Here is a 21,444-nt window from a genome sequence, read left to right as displayed (position 1 = left end):
AGTCTAAGTTCACATTTTGCTGTTTCAAACTTTGCAAGCACACTGTTAATTGGAATAAGATGAAAAAAAATCTATTGCAGAAATTTTAACTTGACTTGGGCACTTCCCAAAAATTGGGTTCTTCCAAACTGATACGGTTCAGATTTTCGAGAGACGTGCTTAAAATGACCATTATTGTACAAGAAAAAAAATTCAAAAACAAAAAACCCAAAGTGATTGACAATTTCCGAGAGTCATTCATATCTGATCTATGTAGAGCATGATCCAGTCTAAGTTCACATTTCGCTGTTTCAAACTTTGCAAGCACACTGTTTATTGGAATAAGATGAAAAAAAATCTATTGCAGAAATTTTAACTTGACTTGGGCACTTCCCAAAAATTGGGTTCTTCCAAACTGATACGGTTCAGATTTTCGAGAGACGTGCTTAAAATGACCATTATTGTACAAGAAAAAAAATTCAAAAGCCAAAAACCCAAAGTGATTGAAAATTTCCGAGAGTCATTCATATTTGATCTATGTAGAGCATGATCCAGCACAAAATGTTGTTGATTCAGCAACAAGTGCAGTAACAGTCGTTGAAAATGTTAAATAGGTACGCAAAATTTGCTGACTACAGTGTCGTAAAATCAGATTTTCTTGCGTTGGCCGGGAATCGAACCAGGGTCAACTGCTTGGAAGGCAGCTATGCTCACCACTATACCACCAACGCTTGATGAGTTTTGGTTTTACCGACCCCACGAGCCATACGGTCAAAATTTTCAGACAAGCTTCCTGATCTCTCAAGAACGCTCGCCTAGTCTAAGTTCACATTTTGCTGTTTCAAACTTTGCAAGCACACTGTTTATTGGAATAAGATGAAAAAAAATCTATTGCAGAAATTTTAACTTGACTTGGGCACTTCCCAAAAATTGGGTTCTTCCAAACTGATACGGTTCAGATTTTCGAGAGACGTGCTTAAAATGACCATTATTGTACAAGAAAAAAAATTCAAAAACAAAAAACCCAAAGTGATTGACAATTTCCGAGAGTCATTCATATCTGATCTATGTAGAGCATGATCCAGCACAAAATGTTGTTGATTCAGCAACAAGTGCAGTAACAGTCATTGAAAATGTTAAATCGGAACGCAAAATTTGCTGACTAAAGTGTCGTAAAATCATATTTTCTTGCGTTGGCCGGGAATCGAACCCGGGTCAACTGCTTGGAAGGCAGCTATGCTCACCACCATACCACCAACGCTTGATGCGTTTTGGTTTTACCGACACCACGAGCCATATGGTCACATTTTCAGACAAGCTTCCTGATCTCTCAAGAACGCTCGCCTAGTCTAAGTTCACATTTTGCTGTTTCAAACTTTGCAAGCACACTGTTTATTGGAATAAGATGAAAAAAAATCTATTGCAGAAATTTTAACTTGACTTGGGCACTTCCCAAAAATTGGGTTCTTCCAAACTGATACGGTTCAGATTTTCGAGAGACGTGCTTAAAATGACCATTATTGTACAAGAAAAAAAATTCAAAAACAAAAAACCCAAAGTGATTGACAATTTCCGAGAGTCATTCATATCTGATCTATGTAGAGCATGATCCAGCACAAAATGTTGTTGATTCAGCAACAAGTGCAGTAACAGTCGTTGAAAATGTTAAATAGGAACGCAAAATTTGCTGAATAAAGTGTCGTAAAATCAGATTTTTTTTGCGTTGGCCGGGAATCGAACCCGGGTCAACTGCTTGGAAAGCAGCTATGCTCACCACTATACCACCAACGCTTGATGCATTTTGGTTTTCCCGACACCACGAGCCATACGGTCACATTTTCAGACAAGCTTCCTGATCTCTCAAGAACGCTCGCCTAGTCTAAGTTCACATTTTGCTGTTTCAAACTTTGCAAGCACACTGTTTATTGGAATAAGATGAAAAAAAATCTATTGCAGAAATTTTAACTTGACTTGGGCACTTCCCAAAAATTGGGTTCTTCCAAACTGATACGGTTCAGATTTTCGAGAGACGTGCTTAAAATGACCATTATTGTACAAGAAAAAAAATTCAAAAACAAAAAACCCAAAGTGATTGACAATTTCCGAGAATCATTCATATCTGATCTATGTAGAGCATGATCCAGCACAAAATGTTGTTGATTCAGCAACAAGTGCAGTAACAGTCATTGAAAATGTTAAATCGGAACGCAAAATTTGCTGACTAAAGTGTCGTAAAATAAGATTTTCTTGCGTTGGCCGGGAATCGAAAACGGGTCAACTGCTTGGAAGGCAGCTATGCTCACCACTATACCACCAACACTTGATGCGTTTTGGTTTTACCGACACCACGAGCCATATGGTCACATTTTCAGACAAGCTTCCTGATCTCTCAAGAACGCTCGCCTAGTCTAACTTCACATTTTGCTGTTTCAAACTTTGCAAGCACACTGTTTATTGGAATAAGATGAAAAAAATCTATTGATGTGTTTTAGTTTTACCGACACCACGAGCCATACGATCACATTTTCAGACAAGCTTCCTGATCTCTCAAGAACGCTCGCCTAGTCTAAGTTCACATTTTGCTGTTTCAAACTTTGCAAGCACACTGTTTATTGGAATAAGATGAAAAAAAATCTATTGCAGAAATTTTAACTTGACTTGGGCACTTCCCAAAAATTGGGTTCTTCCAAACTGATACGGTTCAGATTTTCGAGAGACGTGCTTAAAATGACCATTATTGTACAAGAAAAAAAATTCAAAAACCAAAAACCCAAAGTGATTGAAAATTTCCGAGAGTCATTCATATCTGATCTATGTAGAGCATGATCCAGCACAAAATGTTGTTGATTCAGCAACAAGAGCAGTAACAGTCGTTGAGAATGTTAAATAGGAACGCAAAATTTGCTGACTACAGTGTCGTAAAATCAGATTTTCTTGCGTTGGCCGGGAATCGAACCCGGGTCAACTGCTTGGAAGGCAGCTATGCTCACCACTATACCACCAACGCTTGATGCGTTTTGGTTTTACCGACACCACGAGCCATATGGTCACATTTTCAGACAAGCTTCCTGATCTCTCAAGAACGCTCGCCTAGTCTAAGTTCACATTTTGCTGTTTCAAACTTTGCAAGCACACTGTTTATTGGAATAAGATGAAAAAAAATCTATTGCAGAAATTTTTACTTGACTTGGGCACTTCCCAAAAATTGGGTTCTTCCAAACTGATACGGTTCAGATTTTCAAGAGCCGTGCTTAAAATGACCATTATTGTACAAGAAAAAAAATTCAAAAACAAAAAACCCAAAGTGATTGACAATTTCCAAGAGTCATTCATATCTGATCTATGTAGAGCATGATCCAGCACAAAATGTTGTTGATTCAGCAACAAGTGCAGTAACAGTCGTTTAAAATGTTAAATAGAAACGCAAAATTTGCTGACTAAAGTGTCGTAAAATAAGATTTTCTTGCGTTGGCCGGGAATCGAACCCGGGTCAACTGCTTGGAAGGCAGCTATGCTCACCACTATACCACCAACGCTTGATGCGTTTTGGTTTTACCGACACCACGAGCCATACGGTCACATTTTCAGACAAGCTTCCTGATCTCTCAAGAATGCTCGCCTAGTCTAAGTTCACATTTTGCTGTTTCAAACTTTGCAAGCACACTGTTTATTGGAATAAGATGAAAAAAATCTATTGATGTGTTTTAGTTTTACCGACACCACGAGCCATACGGTCACATTTTCAGACAAGCTTCCTGATCTCTCAAGAACGCTCGCCTAGTCTAAGTTCACATTTTGCTGTTTCAAACTTTGCAAGCACACTGTTTATTGGAATAAGATGAAAAAAAATCTATTGCAGAAATTTTAACTTGACTTGGGCACTTCCCAAAAATTGGGTTCTTCCAAACTGATACGGTTCAGATTTTCGAGAGACGTGCTTAAAATGACCATTATTGTACAAGAAAAAAAATTCAAAAACAAAAAACCCAAAGTGATTGACAATTTCCGAGAGTCATTCATATCTGATCTATGTAGAGCATGATCCAGCACAAAATGTTGTTGATTCAGCAACAAGTGCAGTAACAGTCATTGAAAATGTTAAATCGGAACGCAAAATTTGCTGACTAAAGTGTCGTAAAATAAGATTTTCTTGCGTTGGCCGGGAATCGAAACCGGGTCAACTGCTTGGAAGGCAGCTATGCTCACCACTATACCACCAACACTTGATGCGTTTTGGTTTTACCGACACCACGAGCCATATGGTCACATTTTCAGACAAGCTTCCTGATCTCTCAAGAACGCTCGCCTAGTCTAAGTTCACATTTTGCTGTTTCAAACTTTGCAAGCACACTGTTTATTGGAATAAGATGAAAAAAATCTATTGATGTGTTTTAGTTTTACAGACACCACGAGCCATACGGTCACATTTTCAGACAAGCTTCCTGATCTCTCAAGAACGCTCGCCTAGTCTAAGTTCACATTTCGCTGTTTCAAACTTTGCAAGCACACTCTTTATTGGAATAAGATGAAAAAAAATCTATTGCAGAAATTTTAACTTGACTTGGGCACTTCCCAAAAATTGTGTTCTTCCAAACTGATACGGTTCAGATTTTCGAGAGACGTGCTTAAAATGACCATTATTGTACAAGAAAAAAAATTCAAAAACAAAAAACCCAAAGTGATTGACAATTTCCGAGAGTCATTCATATCTGATCTATGTAGAGCATGATCCAGCACAAAATGTTGTTGATTCACAACAAGTGCAGTAACAGTCATTGAAAATGTTAAATCGGAACGCAAAATTTGCTGACTAAAGTTTCGTAAAATAAGATTTTCTTGCGTTGGCCGGGAATCGAACCCGGGTCAACTGCTTGGAAGGCAGCTATGCTCACCACTATACCACCAACACTTAATGCGTTTTGGTTTTACCGACACCACGAGCCATACGGTCACATTTTCAGACAAGCTTCCTGATCTCTCAAGAACGCTTGCCTAGTCTAAGTTCACATTTTGCTGTTTCAAACTTTGCAAGCACACTGTTTATTGGAATAAGATGAAAAAAATCTATTGCAGAAATTTTAACTTGACTTGGGCACTTCCCAAAAATTGGGTTCTTCCAAACTGATACGGTTCAGATTTTCGAGAGACGTGCTTAAAATGACCATTATTGTACAAGAAAAAAAATTCAAAAACAAAAAACCCAAAGTGATTGACAATTTCCGAGAGTCATTCATATCTGATCTATGTAGAGCATGATCCAGTCTAAGTTCACATTTCGCTGTTTCAAACTTTGCAAGCACACTGTTTATTGGAATAAGATGAAAAAAAATCTATTGCAGAAATTTTAACTTGACTTGGGCACTTCCCAAAAATTGGGTTCTTCCAAACTGATACGGTTCAGATTTTCGAGAGACGTGCTTAAAATGACCATTATTGTACAAGAAAAAAAATTCAAAAACAAAAAACCCAAAGTGATTGACAATTTCCGAGAGTCATTCATATCTGATCTATGTAGAGCATGATCCAACACAAAATGTTGTTGATTCAGCAACAAGTGCAGTAACAGTCATTGAAAATGTTACATCGGAACACAAAATTTGCTGACTAAAGTGTCGTAAAATCAGATTTTCATGCGTTGGCCGGGAATCGAACCCGGGTCAACTGCTTGGAAGGCAGCTATGCTCACCACTATACCACCAACGCTTGATGTGTTTTGGTTTTACCGACACCACGAGCCATATGGTCACATTTTCAGACAAGCTTCCTGATCTCTCAAGAACGCTCGCCTAGTCTAAGTTCACATTTCGCTGTTTCAAACTTTTCAAGCACACTGTTTATTGGAATAAGATGAAAAAAAATCTTTTGCAGAAATTTTAACTTGACTTGGGCACTTCCCAAAAATTGGGTTCTTCCAAACTGATACGTTTCAGATTTTCAAGAGCCGTGCTTAAAATGACCATTATTGTACAAGAAAAAAAATTCAAAAACCAAAAACCCAAAGTGATTGAAAATTTCCGAGAGTCATTCATATCTGATCTATGTAGAGCATGATCCAGCACAAAATGTTGTTGATTCAGCAACAAGAGCAGTAACAGTCGTTGAGAATGTTAAATAGGAACGCAAAATTTGCTGACTACAGTGTCGTAAAATCAGATTTTCTTGCGTTGGCCGGGAATCGAACCCGGGTCAACTGCTTGGAAAGCAGCTATGCTCACCAGTATACCACCAACGCTTGATGCGTTTTGGTTTTACCGACACCACGAGCCATATGGTCACATTTTCAGACAAGCTTCCTGATCTCTCAAGAACGCTCGCCTAGTCTAAGTTCACATTTTGCTGTTTCAAACTTTGCAAGCACACTGTTTATTGGAATAAGATGAAAAAAAATCTCTTGCAGAAATTTTTACTTGACTTGGGCACTTCCCAAAAATTGGGTTCTTCCAAACTGATACGGTTCAGATTTTCAAGAGCCGTGCTTAAAATGACCATTATTGTACAAGAAAAAAAATTCAAAAACAAAAAACCCAAAGTGATTGACAATTTCCAAGAGTCATTCATATCTGATCTATGTAGAGCATGATCCAGCACAAAATGTTGTTGATTCAGCAACAAGTGCAGTAACAGTCGTTTAAAATGTTAAATAGAAACGCAAAATTTGCTGACTAAAGTGTCGTAAAATCAGATTTTCTTGCGTTGGCCGGGAATCGAACCCGGGTCAACTGCTTGGAAGGCAGCTATGCTCACCACTATACCACCAACGCTTGATGCGTTTTGGTTTTACCGACACCACGAGCCATACGGTCACATTTTCAGACAAGCTTCCTGATCTCTCAAGAATGCTCGCCTAGTCTAAGTTCACATTTTGCTGTTTCAAACTTTGCAAGCACACTGTTTATTGGAATAAGATGAAAAAAATCTATTGATGTGTTTTAGTTTTACCGACACCACGAGCCATACGGTCACATTTTCAGACAAGCTTCCTGATCTCTCAAGAACGCTCGCCTAGTCTAAGTTCACATTTTGCTGTTTCAAACTTTGCAAGCACACTGTTTATTGGAATAAGATGAAAAAAAATCTATTGCAGAAATTTTAACTTGACTTGGGCACTTCCCAAAAATTGGGTTCTTCCAAACTGATACGGTTCAGATTTTCGAGAGACGTGCTTAAAATGACCATTATTGTACAAGAAAAAAAATGCAAAAACAAAAAACCCAAAGTGATTGACAATTTCCGAGAGTCATTCATATCTGATCTATGTAGAGCATGATCCAGCACAAAATGTTGTTGATTCAGCAACAAGTGCAGTAACAGTCATTGAAAATGTTAAATCGGAACGCAAAATTTGCTGACTAAAGTGTCGTAAAATAAGATTTTCTTGCGTTGGCCGGGAATCGAAACCGGGTCAACTGCTTGGAAGGCAGCTATGCTCACCACTATACCACCAACACTTGATGCGTTTTGGTTTTACCGACACCACGAGCCATATGGTCACATTTTCAGACAAGCTTCCTGATCTCTCAAGAACGCTCGCCTAGTCTAAGTTCACATTTTGCTGTTTGAAACTTTGCAAGCACACTGTTTATTGGAATAAGATGAAAAAAATCTATTGATGTGTTTTAGTTTTACCGACACCACGAGCCATACGGTCACATTTTCAGACAAGCTTCCTGATCTCTCAAGAACGCTCGCCTAGTCTAAGTTCACATTTCGCTGTTTCAAACTTTGCAAGCACACTCTTTATTGGAATAAGATGAAAAAAAATCTATTGCAGAAATTTTAACTTGACTTGGGCACTTCCCAAAAATTGTGTTCTTCCAAACTGATACGGTTCAGATTTTCGAGAGACGTGCTTAAAATGACCGTTATTGTACAAGAAAAAAAATTCAAAAACAAAAAACCCAAAGTGATTGACAATTTCCGAGAGTCATTCATATCTGATCTATGTAGAGCATGATCCAGCACAAAATGTTGTTGATTCACAACAAGTGCAGTAACAGTCATTGAAAATGTTAAATCGGAACGCAAAATTTGCTGACTAAAGTTTCGTAAAATAAGATTTTCTTGCGTTGGCCGGGAATCGAACCCGGGTCAACTGCTTGGAAGGCAGCTATGCTCACCACTATACCACCAACACTTGATGCGTTTTGGTTTTACCGACACCACGAGCCATACGGTCACATTTTCAGACAAGCTTCCTGATCTCTCAAGAACGCTTGCCTAGTCTAAGTTCACATTTTGCTGTTTCAAACTTTGCAAGCACACTGTTTATTGGAATAAGATGAAAAAAATCTATTGCAGAAATTTTAACTTGACTTGGGCACTTCCCAAAAATTGGGTTCTTCCAAACTGATACGGTTCAGATTTTCGAGAGACGTGCTTAAAATGACCATTATTGTACAAGAAAAAAAATTCAAAAACAAAAAACCCAAAGTGATTGACAATTTCCGAGAGTCATTCATATCTGATCTATGTAGAGCATGATCCAGTCTAAGTTCACATTTCGCTGTTTCAAACTTTGCAAGCACACTGTTTATTGGAATAAGATGAAAAAAAATCTATTGCAGAAATTTTAACTTGACTTGGGCACTTCCCAAAAATTGGGTTCTTCCAAACTGATACGGTTCAGATTTTCGAGAGACGTGCTTAAAATGACCATTATTGTACAAGAAAAAAAATTCAAAAACAAAAAACCCAAAGTGATTGACAATTTCCGAGAGTCATTCATATCTGATCTATGTAGAGCATGATCCAACACAAAATGTTGTTGATTCAGCAACAAGTGCAGTAACAGTCATTGAAAATGTTACATCGGAACACAAAATTTGCTGACTAAAGTGTCGTAAAATCAGATTTTCTTGCGTTGGCCGGGAATCGAACCCGGGTCAACTGCTTGGAAGGCAGCTATGCTCACCACTATACCACCAACGCTTGATGTGTTTTGGTTTTACCGACACCACGAGCCATATGGTCACATTTTCAGACAAGCTTCCTGATCTCTCAAGAACGCTCGCCTAGTCTAAGTTCACATTTCGCTGTTTCAAACTTTTCAAGCACACTGTTTATTGGAATAAGATGAAAAAAAATCTTTTGCAGAAATTTTAACTTGACTTGGGCACTTCCCAAAAATTGGGTTCTTCCAAACTGATACGGTTCAGATTTTCGAGAGACGTGCTTAAAATGACCATTATTGTACAAGAAAAAAAATTCAAAAACAAAAAACCCAAAGTGATTGACAATTTCCAAGAGTCATTCATATCTGATCTATGTAGAGCATGATCCAGCACAAAATGTTGTTGATTCAGCAACAAGTGCAGTAACAGTCGTTTAAAATGTTAAATAGAAACGCAAAATTTGCTGACTAAAGTGTCGTAAAATCAGATTTTCTTGCGTTGGCCGGGAATCGAACCCAGGTCAACTGCTTGGAAGGCAGCTATGCTCACCACTATACCACCAACGCTTGATGCGTTTTGGTTTTACCAACACCACGAGCCATACGGTCACATTTTCAGACAAGCTTCCTGATCTCTCAAGAACGCTCGCCTAGTCTAAGTTCACATTTTGCTGTTTCAAACTTTGCAAGCACACTGTTTATTGGAATAAGATGAAAAAAATCTATTGATGTGTTTTAGTTTTACCGACACCACGAGCCATACGGTCACATTTTCAGACAAGCTTCCTGATCTCTCAAGAACGCTCGCCTAGTCTAAGTTCACATTTTGCTGTTTCAAACTTTGCAAGCACACTGTTTATTGGAATAAGATGAAAAAAAATCTATTGCAGAAATTTTAACTTGACTTGGGCACTTCCCAAAAATTGGGTTCTTCCAAACTGATACGGTTCAGATTTTCGAGAGACGTGCTTAAAATGACCATTATTGTACAAGAAAAAAAATTCAAAAACAAAAAACCCAAAGTGATTGACAATTTCCGAGAGTCATTCATATCTGATCTATGTAGAGCATGATCCAGCACAAAATGTTGTTGATTCAGCAACAAGTGCAGTAACAGTCATTGAAAATGTTAAATCGGAACGCAAAATTTGCTGACTAAAGTGTCGTAAAAAAAAATTTTCTTGCGTTGGCCGGGAATCGAACCTGGGTCAACTGCTTGGAAGGCAGCTATGCTCACCACTATACCACGAACACTTGATGCATTTTGGTTTTACCGACACCACGAGCCATACGGTCACATTTTCAGACAAGCTTCCTGATCTCTCAAGAACGCTCGCCTAGTCTAAGTTCACATTTCGCTGTTTCAAACTTTTCAAGCACACTGTTTATTGGAATAAGATGAAAAAAAATCTTTTGCAGAAATTTTAACTTGACTTGGGCACTTCCCAAAAATTGGGTTCTTCCAAACTGATACGTTTCAGATTTTCAAGAGCCGTGCTTAAAATGACCGTTATTGTACAAGAAAAAAAATTCAAAAACCAAAAACCCAAAGTGATTGAAAATTTCCGAGAGTCATTCATATCTGATCTATGTAGAGCATGATCCAGCACAAAATGTTGTTGATTCAGCAACAAGAGCAGTAACAGTCGTTGAGAATGTTAAATAGGAACGCAAAATTTGCTGACTACAGTGTCGTAAAATCAGATTTTCTTGCGTTGGCCGGGAATCGAACCCGGGTCAACTGCTTGGAAAGCAGCTATGCTCACCAGTATACCACCAACGCTTGATGCGTTTTGGTTTTACCGACACCACGAGCCATATGGTCACATTTTCAGACAAGCTTCCTGATCTCTCAAGAACGCTCGCCTAGTCTAAGTTCACATTTTGCTGTTTCAAACTTTGCAAGCACACTGTTTATTGGAATAAGATGAAAAAAAATCTATTGCAGAAATTTTAACTTGACTTGGGCACTTCCCAAAAATTGGGTTCTTCCAAACTGATACGGTTCAGATTTTCGAGAGACGTGCTTAAAATGACCATTATTGTACAAGAAAAAAAATTCAAAAACAAAAAACCCAAAGTGATTGACAATTTCCAAGAGTCATTCATATCTGATCTATGTAGAGCATGATCCAGCACAAAATGTTGTTGATTCAGCAACAAGTGCAGTAACAGTCGTTTAAAATGTTAAATAGAAACGCAAAATTTGCTGACTAAAGTGTCGTAAAATCAGATTTTCTTGCGTTGGCCGGGAATCGAACCCAGGTCAACTGCTTGGAAGGCAGCTATGCTCACCACTATACCACCAACGCTTGATGCGTTTTGGTTTTACCAACACCACGAGCCATACGGTCACATTTTCAGACAAGCTTCCTGATCTCTCAAGAACGCTCGCCTAGTCTAAGTTCACATTTTGCTGTTTCAAACTTTGCAAGCACACTGTTTATTGGAATAAGATGAAAAAAATCTATTGATGTGTTTTAGTTTTACCGACACCACGAGCCATACGGTCACATTTTCAGACAAGCTTCCTGATCTCTCAAGAACGCTCGCCTAGTCTAAGTTCACATTTTGCTGTTTCAAACTTTGCAAGCACACTGTTTATTGGAATAAGATGAAAAAAAATCTATTGCAGAAATTTTAACTTGACTTGGGCACTTCCCAAAAATTGGGTTCTTCCAAACTGATACGGTTCAGATTTTCGAGAGACGTGCTTAAAATGACCATTATTGTACAAGAAAAAAAATTCAAAAACAAAAAACCCAAAGTGATTGACAATTTCCGAGAGTCATTCATATCTGATCTATGTAGAGCATGATCCAGCACAAAATGTTGTTGATTCAGCAACAAGTGCAGTAACAGTCATTGAAAATGTTAAATCGGAACGCAAAATTTGCTGACTAAAGTGTCGTAAAAAAAAATTTTCTTGCGTTGGCCGGGAATCGAACCTGGGTCAACTGCTTGGAAAGCAGCTATGCTCACCACTATACCACCAACACTTGATGCGTTTTGGTTTTACCGACACCACGAGCCATACGGTCACATTTTCAGACAAGCTTCCTGATCTCTCAAGAACGCTCGCCTAGTCTAAGTTCACATTTTGCTGTTTCAAACTTTGCAAGCACACTGTTTATTGGAATAAGATGAAAAAAATCTATTGCAGAAATTTTAACTTGACTTGGGCACTTCCCAAAAATTGGGTTCTTCCAAACTGATACGGTTCAGATTTTCGAGAGACGTGCTTAAAATGACCATTATTGTACAAGAAAAAAAATTCAAAAACAAAAAACCCAAAGTGATTGACAATTTCCGAGAGTCATTCATATCTGATCTATGTAGAGCATGATCCAGTCTAAGTTCACATTTCGCTGTTTCAAACTTTGCAAGCACACTGTTTATTGGAATAAGATGAAAAAAAATCTATTGCAGAAATTTTAACTTGACTTGGGCACTTCCCAAAAATTGGGTTCTTCCAAACTGATACGGTTCAGATTTTCGAGAGACGTGCTTAAAATGACCATTATTGTACAAGAAAAAAAATTCAAAAACAAAAAACCCAAAGTGATTGACAATTTCCAAGAGTCATTCATATCTGATCTATGTAGAGCATGATCCAGCACAAAATGTTGTTGATTCAGCAACAAGTGCAGTAACAGTCATTGAAAATGTTAAATCGGAACGCAAAATTTGCTGACTAAAGTGTCGTAAAATAAGATTTTCTTGCGTTGGCCGGGAATCGAACCCGGGTCAACTGCTTGGAAGGCAGCTATGCTCACCACTATACCACCAACGCTTGATGCGTTTGTTTTTTTTTTTTGTTTTTTTAATTCTTTATTTTTGTTCGTGCAGGCTTTACATCATGCTTGGATAGCCACAACAGCTAGGACAAGCGCATTTGTAACATGTATAACATCTGTATGGCATTTATGATTACTGCACATTTTTAGAGTGGTTATGGTCAAACAAAGTAAGACATCAGCTTGAAAAGTTATGAGGTTACCACAGCTTGGACATGCGCATATGTAATATGTATAACGTCTGTATGGCGTGTGAGAGTACTGCTTAGTGTTTAAACGATACTAGTCAAACATAAAGTAAAACATTAACTGATAAACTGTGATATATATTCAACATAGCTGACGCGCTAGGCTAACTAGACGGACAGTGTATAGGATACTAGTTGCTTGCGTCTTGCTGTAGTTAGATTGGGTTAATGGTTATGTGTAGCGGTTGATTCACCGTGGTCTGGCACCCGCTATCAAGACGGCATTCTATGTTAGAGGCATACGTGCCTCAGGCTAATAGCCTGCGCAGTTATTGCAATCTTTTTGCTGTGTGAGTTTAGGCTAGGGAGGCAATAGGAACACCGGCTAGCAGCATAATAATGGTATCTAAACGTTCTAAATGCTGTGTGTGACAATTTTAAGGCATTTACAGCGTGGTTTAAAGTGTGTATAAAGCATTTGCCAGTAATGTGCTAGAGGAAAGCGCTTATAACTTGCGTATCTGCAGGAGATAGAGTCATTGGCAGTTCAGTGTTAAGCATGTCAGCCATGCCGGTTGAAGCAGTAGGCATCCCAGTGAAGCATAAAGTAGGTGTGGGACACTTGCAGCCAGTCCACTCCCGACTCTTAACCTATGCCAGTTCTCGAGGTCTGTTGCCCGGCGGCAAGGTTCTGTTGGGTGGCAAGATACAGTTCGCCGTTTCGCGGGAAGCAGGGCAACATAGCGGCAGCAGGGTCGGGGTTCCCCTCCAGGGAGGAGGGCCCAGCGGCCGAGGGCAGTCTGCGCAAGGAAGTGTACTGCAGGCTGCGGTATCGAGGTCCAGGCAGGTGCATTGTATATCTCTCTGATCCTGGAGTGTTGCACTGTACCTCTGAGCGACGTAGCACTCCTGTCCGTATCGGGTACTGCATCTTCCGGCTCGGATCCGAGCCCCTGGGTTTTCTCGGTGCCTGTGTTTGGCTCCGTGGTGACTTGCGCAGGTGCCTTGCTCTCCGGGCACCCGGATAGGGAGCTCTGTTTTGTGTGGTTGGGCGTCTGTTGCCCTTGTGCGGGCAGAGGGCCTGGGAAGTTCGTCCGGGGCGCTTGTGAGTGTGGGTTCTCAGTGAGACTGGGTGTTGCTTGGGGGATATGGCGTCGGATGGCGCAAGTTGTGGCCCACCTTTATGCCGCCCTTTTGTTCTCATGTATTTCGCCAGCGTGTCTTTCTGCTCCCTGTGCCTTTGGGTCTGCGAGCCCTGGGGTGGCGGAGCTTGCGGTTTTGCCTGAGGCGTTTTCATCAGATCCCACAGCTTGATCCAGAAGTGTTCAAAGGCTGCATCCAGTCGCTGCTGAATGTCGCTGCCAGTTTCTGTCTCTGGCGTGTGGCTTCTCTCGCTTGTCGCCGCCATTTTAAGCAGGCCATGTGTGTTTCGTCTGTTTCTCTCGTTGCTCATGCCGGACCGAGATGACCCCCATCGGTCCAGAGGGGGGGGGGGTAGGAGATGGGAACCCCTGAGAGTCCATACTCAGGTTTGCGGCGTGGGGAGCGGCCGTCTCTCCACAGCCCGATCTCTGGTAGGCCTCGGGTGGTAATGCAGGTTCTCGGTGGGTTACACGGTTCGTTTTAGCACCCAAGTGTCGCCCAGGTGTTCCCTACTTCATGGCACCTCTCCTGCATGCTCTTGTGCCATTTTTTGGAGGGTTAAGTCCCCAATTTGTGCTGTTTTGGGCAGGAGCTGAGGTGCAGCACGACTGCTCAGTTTGGATGCTAGGCTCCGCCCCCGATGCGTTTTGGTTTTACCGACACCACGAGCCATACGGTCACATTTTCAGACAAGCTTCCTGATCTCTCAAGAACGCTCGCCTAGTCTAAGTTCACATTTTGCTGTTTCAAACTTTGCAAGCACACTGTTTATTGGAATAAGATGAAAAAAAAAATCTATTGCAGAAATTTTAACTTGACTTGGGCACTTCCCAAAAATTGGGTTCTTCCAAACTGATACGGTTCAGATTTTCGAGAGCCGTGCTTAAAATGACCGTTATTGTACAAGAAAAAAAATTCAAAAACCAAAAACCCAAAGTGATTGAAAATTTCCGAGAGTCATTCATATCTGATCTATGTAGAGCATGATCCAGCACAAAATGTTGTTGATTCAGCAACAAGAGCAGTAACAGTCGTTGAGAATATTAAATAGGAACGCAAAATTTGCTGACTACAGTGTCGTAAAATCAGATTTTCTTGCGTTGGCCAGGAATCGAACCCAGGTCAACTGCTTGGAAGCCAGCTATGCTCACCACTATACCACCAACGCTTGATGTGTTTTAGTTTTACCGACACCACGAGCCATACGGTCACATTTTCAGACAAGCTTCCTGATCTCTCAAGAACGCTCGCCTAGTCTAAGTTCGCATTTCGCTGTTTCAAACTTTGCAAGCACACTGTTTATTGGAATAAGATGAAAAAAAATCTATTGCAGAAATTTTAACTTGACTTGGGCACTTCCCAAAAATTGGGTTCTTCCAAACTGATACGGTTCAGATTTTCGAGAGACGTGCTTAAAATGACCATTATTGTACAAGAAAAAAAATTCAAAAACAAAAAACCCAAAGTGATTGACAATTTCCGAGAGTCATTCATATCTGATCTATGTAGAGCATGATCCAGCACAAAATGTTGTTGATTCAGCAACAAGAGCAGTAACAGTCGTTGAGAATGTTAAATAGGAACGCAAAATTTGATGACTACAGTGTCGTAAAATAAGATTTTCTTGCGTTGGCCGGGGAATCGAACCCGGGTCAACTGCTTGGAAGGCAGCTATGCTCACCACTATACCACCAACGCTTGATGTGTTTTGGTTTTACCGACACCACGAGCCATATGGTCACATTTTCAGACAAGCTTCTTGATCTCTCAAGAACGCTCGCCTAGTCTAAGTTCACATTTTGCTGTTTCAAACTTTGCAAGCATACTGTTTATTGGAATAAGATGAAAAAAAATCTATTGCAGAAATTTTAACTTGACTTGGGCACTTCCCAAAAATTGGGTTCTTCCAAACTGATACGGTTCAGATTTTCGAGAGACGTGCTTAAAATGACCATTATTGTACAAGAAAAAAAATTCAAAAACAAAAAACCCAAAGTGATTGACAATTTCCGAGAGTCATTCATATCTGATCTATGTAGAGCATGATCCAGCACAAAATGTTGTTGATTCAGCAACAAGTGCAGTAACAGTCGTTTAAAATGTTAAATAGAAACGCAAAATTTGCTGAATAAAGTGTCGTAAAATCAGATTTTCTTGCGTTGGCCGGGAATCGAACCCGGGTCAACTGCTTGGAAGGCAGCTATGCTCACCACTATACCACCAACGCTTGATGCGTTTTTTTTTGTTTTTTTTTAATTCTTTATTTTTGTTCGTGCAGGCTTTACATCATGCTTGGATAGCCACAACAGCTAGGACAAGCACATTTGTAACATGTATAACATCTGTATGGCATTTATGATTACTGCACATTTTTAGAGTGGTTATGGTCAAACAAAGTAAGACATCAGCTTGAAAAGTTATGAGGTTACCACAGCTTGGACATGCGCATATGTAATATGTATAACGTCTGTATGGCGTGTGAGAGTACTGCTTAGTGTTTAAACGATACTAGTCAAACATAAAGTAAAACATTAACTGATAAACTGTGATATATATTCAACATAGCTAACGCGCTAGGCTGACTAGGCGGACAGTGTATAGGATACTAGTTGCTTGCGTCTTGCTGTAGTTAGATTGGGTTAATGGTTATGTGTAGCGGTTGATTCACCGTGGTCTGGCACCCGCTATCAAGACGGCATTCTATGTTAGAGGCATACGTGCCTCAGGCTAATAGCCTGCGCAGTTATTGCAATCTTTTTGCTGTGTGAGTTTAGGCTAGGGAGGCAATAGGAACACCGGCTAGCAGCATAATAATGGTATCTAAACGTTCTAAATGCTGTGTGTGACAATTTTAAGGCAATTACAGCGTGGTTTAAAGTGTGTATAAAGCATTTGCCAGTAATGTGCTAGAGGAAAGCGCTTATAACTTGCGTATCTGCAGGAGATAGAGTCATTGGCAGTTCAGTGTTAAGCATGTCAGCCATGCCGGTTGAAGCAGTAGGCATCCCAGTGAAGCATAAAGTAGGTGTGGGACACTTGCAGCCAGTCCACTCCCGACTCTTAACCTATGCCAGTTCTCGAGGTCTGTTGCCCGGCGGCAAGGTTCTGTTGGGTGGCAAGATACAGTTCGCCGTTTCGCGGGAAGCAGGGCAACATAGCGGCAGCAGGGTCGGGGTTCCCCTCCAGGGAGGAGGGCCCAGCGGCCGAGGGCAGTCTGCGCAAGGAAGTGTACTGCAGGCTGCGGTATCGAGGTCCAGGCAGGTGCATTGTATATCTCTCTGATCCTGGAGTGTTGCACTGTACCTCTGAGCGACGTAGCACTCCTGTCCGTATCGGGTACTGCATCTTCCGGCTCGGATCCGAGCCCCTGGGTTTTCTCGGTGCCTGTGTTTGGCTCCGTGGTGACTTGCGCAGGTGCCTTGCTCTCCGGGCACCCGGATAGGGAGCTCTGTTTTGTGTGGTTGGGCGTCTGTTGCCCTTGTGCGGGCAGAGGGCCTGGGAAGTTCGTCCGGGGCGCTTGTGAGTGTGGGTTCTCAGTGAGACTGGGTGTTGCTTGGGGGATATGGCGTCGGATGGCGCAAGTTGTGGCCCACCTTTATGCCGCCCTTTTGTTCTCATGTATTTCGCCAGCGTGTCTTTCTGCTCCCTGTGCCTTTGGGTCTGCGAGCCCTGGGGTGGCGGAGCTTGCGGTTTTGCCTGAGGCGTTTTCATCAGATCCCACAGCTTGATCCAGAAGTGTTCAAAGGCTGCATCCAGTCGCTGCTGAATGTCGCTGCCAGTTTCTGTCTCTGGCGTGTGGCTTCTCTCGCTTGTCGCCGCCATTTTAAGCAGGCCATGTGTGTTTCGTCTGTTTCTCTCGTTGCTCATGCCGGACCGAGATGACCCCCATCGGTCCAGAGGGGGGGGGGGTAGGAGATGGGAACCCCTGAGAGTCCATACTCAGGTTTGCGGCGTGGGGAGCGGCCGTCTCTCCACAGCCCGATCTCTGGTAGGCCTCGGGTGGTAATGCAGGTTCTCGGTGGGTTACACGGTTCGTTTTAGCACCCAAGTGTCGCCCAGGTGTTCCCTACTTCATGGCACCTCTCCTGCATGCTCTTGTGCCATTTTTTGGAGGGTTAAGTCCCCAATTTGTGCTGTTTTGGGCAGGAGCTGAGGTGCAGCACGACTGCTCAGTTTGGATGCTAGGCTCCGCCCCCGATGCGTTTTGGTTTTACCGACACCACGAGCCATACGGTCACATTTTCAGACAAGCTTCCTGATCTCTCAAGAACGCTCGCCTAGTCTAAGTTCACATTTTGCTGTTTCAAACTTTGCAAGCACACTGTTTATTGGAATAAGATGAAAAAAAAAATCTATTGCAGAAATTTTAACTTGACTTGGGCACTTCCCAAAAATTGGGTTCTTCCAAACTGATACGGTTCAGATTTTCGAGAGCCGTGCTTAAAATGACCGTTATTGTACAAGAAAAAAAATTCAAAAACCAAAAACCCAAAGTGATTGAAAATTTCCGAGAGTCATTCATATCTGATCTATGTAGAGCATGATCCAGCACAAAATGTTGTTGATTCAGCAACAAGAGCAGTAACAGTCGTTGAGAATATTAAATAGGAACGCAAAATTTGCTGACTACAGTGTCGTAAAATCAGATTTTCTTGCGTTGGCCAGGAATCGAACCCAGGTCAACTGCTTGGAAGCCAGCTATGCTCACCACTATACCACCAACGCTTGATGTGTTTTAGTTTTACCGACACCACGAGCCATACGGTCACATTTTCAGACAAGCTTCCTGATCTCTCAAGAACGCTCGCCTAGTCTAAGTTCGCATTTCGCTGTTTCAAACTTTGCAAGCACACTGTTTATTGGAATAAGATGAAAAAAAATCTATTGCAGAAATTTTAACTTGACTTGGGCACTTCCCAAAAATTGGGTTCTTCCAAACTGATACGGTTCAGATTTTCGAGAGACGTGCTTAAAATGACCATTATTGTACAAGAAAAAAAATTCAAAAACAAAAAACCCAAAGTGATTGACAATTTCCGAGAGTCATTCATATCTGATCTATGTAGAGCATGATCCAGCACAAAATGTTGTTGATTCAGCAACAAGTGCAGTAACAGTCGTTTAAAATGTTAAATAGAAACGCAAAATTTGCTGAATAAAGTGTCGTAAAATCAGATTTTCTTGCGTTGGCCGGGAATCGAACCCGGGTCAACTGCTTGGAAGGCAGCTATGCTCACCACTATACCACCAACGCTTGATGCGTTTTTTTTTGTTTTTTTTTAATTCTTTATTTTTGTTCGTGCAGGCTTTACATCATGCTTGGATAGCCACAACAGCTAGGACAAGCACATTTGTAACATGTATAACATCTGTACGGCATTTATGATTACTGCACATTTTTAGAGTGGTTATGGTCAAACAAAGTAAGACATCAGCTTGAAAAGTTATGAGGTTACCACAGCTTGGACATGCGCATATGTAATATGTATAACGTCTGTATGGCGTGTGAGAGTACTGCTTAGTGTTTAAACGATACTAGTCAAACATAAAGTAAAACATTAACTGATAAACTGTGATATATATTCAACATAGCTAACGCGCTAGGCTGACTAGGCGGACAGTGTATAGGATACTAGTTGCTTGCGTCTTGCTGTAGTTAGATTGGGTTAATGGTTATGTGTAGCGGTTGATTCACCGTGGTCTGGCACCCGCTATCAAGACGGCATTCTATGTTAGAGGCATACGTGCCTCAGGCTAATAGCCTGCGCAGTTATTGCAATCTTTTTGCTGTGTGAGTTTAGGCTAGGGAGGCAATAGGAACACCGGCTAGCAGCATAATAATGGTATCTAAACGTTCTAAATGCTGTGTGTGACAATTTTAAGGCAATTACAGCGTGGTTTAAAGTGTGTATAAAGCATTTGCCAGTAATGTGCTAGAGGAAAGCGCTTATAACTTGCGTATCTGCAGGAGATAGAGTCATTGGCAGTTCAGTGTTAAGCATGTCAGCCATGCCGGTTGAAGCAGTAGGCATCCCAGTGAAGCATAAAGTAGGTGTGGGACACTTGCAGCCAGTCCACTCCCGACTCTTAACCTATGCCAGTTCTCGAGGTCTGTTGCCCGGCGGCAAGGTTCTGTTGGGTGGCAAGATACAGTTCGCCGTTTCGCGGGAAGCAGGGCAACATAGCGGCAGCAGGGTCGGGGTTCCCCTCCAGGGAGGAGGGCCCAGCGGCCGAGGGCAGTCTGCGCAAGGAAGTGTACTGCAGGCTGCGGTATCGAGGTCCAGGCAGGTGCATTGTATATCTCTCTGATCCTGGAGTGTTGCACTGTACCTCTGAGCGACGTAGCACTCCTGTCCGTATCGGGTACTGCATCTTCCGGCTCGGATCCGAGCCCCTGGGTTTTCTCGGTGCCTGTGTTTGGCTCCGTGGTGACTTGCGCAGGTGCCTTGCTCTCCGGGCACCCGGATAGGGAGCTCTGTTTTGTGTGGTTGGGCGTCTGTTGCCCTTGTGCGGGCAGAGGGCCTGGGAAGTTCGTCCGGGGCGCTTGTGAGTGTGGGTTCTCAGTGAGACTGGGTGTTGCTTGGGGGATATGGCGTCGGATGGCGCAAGTTGTGGCCCACCTTTATGCCGCCCTTTTGTTCTCATGTATTTCGCCAGCGTGTCTTTCTGCTCCCTGTGCCTTTGGGTCTGCGAGCCCTGGGGTGGCGGAGCTTGCGGTTTTGCCTGAGGCGTTTTCATCAGATCCCACAGCTTGATCCAGAAGTGTTCAAAGGCTGCATCCAGTCGCTGCTGAATGTCGCTGCCAGTTTCTGTCTCTGGCGTGTGGCTTCTCTCGCTTGTCGCCGCCATTTTAAGCAGGCCATGTGTGTTTCGTCTGTTTCTCTCGTTGCTCATGCCGGACCGAGATGACCCCCATCGGTCCAGAGGGGGGGGGGTAGGAGATGGGAACCCCTGAGAGTCCATACTCAGGTCTGCGGCGTGGGGAGCGGCCGTCTCTCCACAGCCCGATCTCTGGTAGGCCTCGGGTGGTAATGCAGGTTCTCGGTGGGTTACACGGTTCGTTTTAGCACCCAAGTGTCGCCCAGGTGTTCCCTACTTCATGGCACCTCTCCTGCATGCTCTTGTGCCATTTTTTGGAGGGTTAAGTCCCCAATTTGTGCTGTTTTGGGCAGGAGCTGAGGTGCAGCACGACTGCTCAGTTTGGATGCTAGGCTCCGCCCCCGATGCGTTTTGGTTTTACCGACACCACGAGCCATACGGTCACATTTTCAGACAAGCTTCCTGATCTCTCAAGAACGCTCGCCTAGTCTAAGTTCACATTTTGCTGTTTCAAACTTTGCAAGCACACTGTTTATTGGAATAAGATGAAAAAAAAAATCTATTGCAGAAATTTTAACTTGACTTGGGCACTTCCCAAAAATTGGGTTCTTCCAAACTGATACGGTTC

The 21,444-nt window shown here is 42.0% G+C and overlaps 8 non-coding genes across 8 annotated transcripts; all 8 read right to left on the bottom strand.

Moving 5' to 3' along the window:
* Positions 1-2,914: 2,914 nt before the first annotated feature.
* On the bottom strand, positions 2,915-2,986 carry TRNAG-UCC (transfer RNA glycine (anticodon UCC)). Its single transcript has one exon. It is a non-coding gene; the product is annotated as a tRNA-Gly (tRNA).
* Positions 2,987-3,443: 457 nt separating this feature from the next.
* On the bottom strand, positions 3,444-3,515 carry TRNAG-UCC (transfer RNA glycine (anticodon UCC)). The gene has a single exon. It is a non-coding gene; the product is annotated as a tRNA-Gly (tRNA).
* Positions 3,516-5,610: 2,095 nt separating this feature from the next.
* Positions 5,611-5,682, bottom strand: TRNAG-UCC (transfer RNA glycine (anticodon UCC)). Its single transcript has one exon. It is a non-coding gene; the product is annotated as a tRNA-Gly (tRNA).
* A 986-nt stretch (positions 5,683-6,668) lies between these two features.
* Positions 6,669-6,740, bottom strand: TRNAG-UCC (transfer RNA glycine (anticodon UCC)). Its single transcript has one exon. It is a non-coding gene; the product is annotated as a tRNA-Gly (tRNA).
* Positions 6,741-8,835: 2,095 nt separating this feature from the next.
* On the bottom strand, positions 8,836-8,907 carry TRNAG-UCC (transfer RNA glycine (anticodon UCC)). Its single transcript has one exon. It is a non-coding gene; the product is annotated as a tRNA-Gly (tRNA).
* A 3,683-nt stretch (positions 8,908-12,590) lies between these two features.
* On the bottom strand, positions 12,591-12,662 carry TRNAG-UCC (transfer RNA glycine (anticodon UCC)). The gene has a single exon. It is a non-coding gene; the product is annotated as a tRNA-Gly (tRNA).
* A 3,490-nt stretch (positions 12,663-16,152) lies between these two features.
* Positions 16,153-16,224, bottom strand: TRNAG-UCC (transfer RNA glycine (anticodon UCC)). The gene has a single exon. It is a non-coding gene; the product is annotated as a tRNA-Gly (tRNA).
* A 2,955-nt stretch (positions 16,225-19,179) lies between these two features.
* Positions 19,180-19,251, bottom strand: TRNAG-UCC (transfer RNA glycine (anticodon UCC)). The gene has a single exon. It is a non-coding gene; the product is annotated as a tRNA-Gly (tRNA).
* Positions 19,252-21,444: the final 2,193 nt, after the last annotated feature.

This window comes from Pelobates fuscus, chromosome 3 (genome assembly GCF_036172605.1).
Source record: "Pelobates fuscus isolate aPelFus1 chromosome 3, aPelFus1.pri, whole genome shotgun sequence".
NCBI lineage: Eukaryota > Metazoa > Chordata > Amphibia > Anura > Pelobatidae > Pelobates > Pelobates fuscus.
Note: the sequence above shows the minus strand (reverse complement) of the source record. Positions and strands in the feature narration are given on the sequence as shown.